The sequence below is a fragment of the Cotesia typhae genome, unplaced genomic scaffold (genome assembly GCF_013202065.1).
Source record: "Cotesia typhae breed Kobodo isofemale line unplaced genomic scaffold, CoteBio_Ctyphae scaffold_13, whole genome shotgun sequence".
Lineage (NCBI taxonomy): Eukaryota > Metazoa > Arthropoda > Insecta > Hymenoptera > Braconidae > Cotesia > Cotesia typhae.
Window position 1 is genome coordinate 16,562,911 of NW_027423774.1, and position 4,181 is coordinate 16,567,091.

Below are 4,181 nucleotides of genomic sequence, written 5' to 3' on the forward strand. Positions count from 1 at the left end.
GTTTGGAGCTTATACATAGCGAAAAGTTCCAGGGATGGCCGCAAGGTCAACTGCTTTTAAAACTTTTTTTTTTTCGAGTTAATTTTTTTTTTCTCTGCAGAAACTTATTTGGCATTCAGTTTTATTTACTAAACCCCAAAAAAATTTATATTTAATTTGACATGTCAATTAACGTACATATTTTCAGAAAAATATAAAATCAGTTAATTATAAAAAAATATTTTTTTATTATTATATCTGATCATATCAGAAATTTTTTACGGGATTCTAGGAGATTTATCATAAAAAAATCCGTTCAAACACTCTGATACTTATATTTTCTGAGGTGGATTCTTAAGTATCCTACAATGACTGCAATAGATGATATAATTGTATTATCTTCACTAAATAAGTCTATAAAAATAAATTATCATCGACAAAAGTTGTTCGATAATTGCGTACTTACGTACAAAGTATCCATAATACCAAAAGTATAATTTGTCTTTTGATAATAATGGAATAAAAGGAAGAGTACTAAATATATCCACATTTCCGGTAACTTGCGTAAGTAACCCGCCCTCAATTGCTCCCACTTATACTTCCGGCAAAGAATTCAACACTCTATCTCTGTTATAGTGAGAAAGTTACTGTTACGGAACTTGAGCCAATTTTAAAGTAAGACATATATGTATAAGTAATATTGTAATTTCACTTTACTTTTCCACAAACCTTTTTACGGTGTATTAATAGACATATTGAATTACAAGTTATATAAATAAAAAACCACCTTATTTATTATCATATTTCTTTTATTTATATAATGAAATGATAATGATAAAGTCTCTCTTTAAATTTATTAATAACCTCGATTGTCAAGGCCATTCATTAAAAATATTTTTAATTTTAAACAAAGTTTATGAAATTATTGAAATTTAATTAATTATCATCAATCATCACGATGGAAATTAATATATGAGTACATTTGCATGTAACTTAATTGCTGAGTTCGAAAGTGCGAAAGCAATATGTAAACGATAATTGATGCCGCGGTTATAAGTAAATCATTAATTTAACAAAAAAACCATTCGGTATAATATACGATCGATGAACTTTCTGAAAGAATACTTTAATATTATTATTATTGTTATTATTTGTATATTATAGTTATTATTATTAAATTTGCGCTCCATTGCGTCTATTTGTTCGCATATCTACATCATGATTCACGCATCGATGATCACGCAATTTTTTACTTTAGTATTGTAGATATGTTAATCGATAATTCACGTTCATTCCACTCAATTATAAATAATAGCAATGTAAATTATTTTCATAACTCTGCATAATATATTTTAACGCGAATATTGAAATTGTTATTCATCAGATAATTATAGATAAATAAATGTATAAAATATTAAATTGGAATTTTAAATGAGATTTTAGAGATATTGATTTTTTTTTATTGCGAGCAAATAATAGGATATTTACATAAAATATTGTGAATAGTCATTTTTTTCCGCTGCTTCATAAAATTCACTTATACTAAAATACCTGCATTTTATCGAACTAAAATGTGATTTATGTGAATTGGTTCTCAAGCGCACATTCAAATAACGAGTTACTCGTGTGAGAAAAATTTTCATGGAATTTTTAATAATTTCCCACTAAGAAATTGAAAATTTTCGGAAATCGGGAAGTTATTGGTTTTACGACGTTTTTCGAAAATCGAAGTTTTCACCAGATCTCGACATTTTAAAGTCTTAGGAAGCTTTTCTGGCGATTTTTAAGATGATGTCTGTATGTATGTGAGTGTGGGTGTGTGTATTGACCGATTGGCTTGATCAATTTGATCGCAACTGGCGCTATTCGAAAGGGCTTGACCAAACTTAGATTTTTAATACAATTTGGACCGGTAGATTTTGAGGAAGCTCAAAAAAATTACGAAAAAAATTTTTTTTTTATCTGATTTCTTTCGAATAATTTTTAAACGGCTCTACCAACCGATTTCAAAAACTAATCAGCTCTTAACATAAAAAAACCATGTCGATCGACGCCAAGTCGGTCAAAATCGATTTATTCAATCGTGAGTTATCGTTAACGAAAGAAATAAAAAAATCATTATTTTTTTTTAATTACTCCGAAATTTTTGGTCTAATTAATTTGTGTTTAAAAGTAAATCATAGGATTTAAAAAACTGCGTCAATTTCTGTCAACGGCGTAAAAATCGGTTTATTCATTACAAAATTTAAGAACTTAAAGCAACTTAAGAATTTAAAGCATAATGTTTTATTAAACTTCAATCAGGCTTTTTAGCTCAAAGAGCTCAAAAACATGGATTAGCGAACTATTTGAGCTCAAAGAGAAAATAAAAAAATTGAGTTATCTATTTTCTTTTGATTTGTTTTTCTTTAAGGTAAATTTTTTTATATTTCAAAGAAAATTTGCTATCATTTTTAAAAAGTTATTAAACAATTTTAGTTAAAAAAATTTTATTCCAAAATTGTTGACTTTAGAATCGTAAATCCGCAGCGAAGAAGAAAAAAAAATGTCAGTGATTTTAACTTCTCGATTTTTTAATAGCTAAAAGTAGATAAAGACTTACACCTAAATAGTTAAATCTTTCAGAAACATTATCCAGTTCAAAGAGTTCAAATTTATATTTGTAGTAATTGATCGTGTAATTTATGCTCTATTGAGATTCAATATGAGTTCCAATTTCCAAATGTAATATTACTAAAAAATTGAATGTAATGCATTTGAATAAACCACACAATATGTATTGCAACATTAGTATATTAACAAAAAATAAAATTTTTTCTGATTTATAAAATCTAGTTCAATTTCAACACTCGCTTTCAAAACTTTTATCGAATATAAATAACATACTCTTTTTTTTATTATTTCCAAAACTATCAGATGCATTTTTCAGAAAAAATTTTTTTTCTACTATCGTTATCTTATGTCTAATAACTTTAATTGGTAGATTAATCGTAATTGTAACAAATTAACGATATCAACATATGAAAAATATCGAATTTAAAATTTTAGTAAATTTTTATTTTATTTATTAATTTAAACTATAATCTATATTTTTTTTTGTCTGATTCTTGTAACTTTTTAACTTATTATTTTCGGGCTCAAATAAAAAGTGTCTTAAAAAAAAAATCAAATATAACAAAAGTATCGACATTCATGCATTCCTCTCAATCAACTAACCAATCAATGTCAAAATAAATCTTATCAAAAATAACACAACTTCCGCAATACTTAATCTTTTATTGAAAGATCGATCCAATATCATAGACAGAAAAAAAGAATGTCTTGCATCAATAGAATATTTAGAAAGACCAAAATTTTTTTGGAGCAAGAACAAATTTTCTGAGCAAAAAAATCGTTATAGAGCATCCATTAATTTTGAATCAAACAAAATAGTTCTTGAAGTGAGAAATTTTTCTTGGTTCAAGCAAATTTCACTTTAATCAAAATTTTTTCTGCCTGACTCAAGATTATCAAACTCTTCAAAATAATATTATTGGTTCCAAATTTTCACAATTTATTCCCCTTTACCTCAAAATTAAAATTTTGAATAATTTTATAAGACGAATTACAACTTTGTTGTAATTTACAACATACAAAAATTAGTAAAATTTCTGAATTAAGGCTGTACACAGTAATAAATTTTGCGTCATTGCGTCAAAAAATTTTGTGTTAAAAATTTTTATGTTAAATATTTAACACTTTTTTGAGTTGATTTAACATTTATTATGTTAAATGGACACAAAAAAGTGTTAAAAATTTTTAACACAAAATTTTTTGACGCAATGACGCAAAATTTTTTACTGTGTATTCTAAGCTTAAAAATTATTGTTGAAATTGTCAATTATAGTTGCACCACATAAATTATATTGCTACTCAAATACATAGAAAATGTAACCAATTTTAATTGTAATTGCAATAGCCGGTATTAAAACCTTGTGGTTGAGGTTACAACTTAATGTGATCCTATATCTTACTCGATTTTGTGGCTTTCCTAACTGCAGCTCTACTCAATATAATAGAGACTGTTTCATTGTGCTATACCAGTACTATTATTATCTAACATTGTGATCGTTCAAATGCTAATATAGGAATAATTAACAAACTTTACAAACAGAAATTTTCCCTATAGAAATGACCGTCGAAACTTACGTGGCTTGTTATGT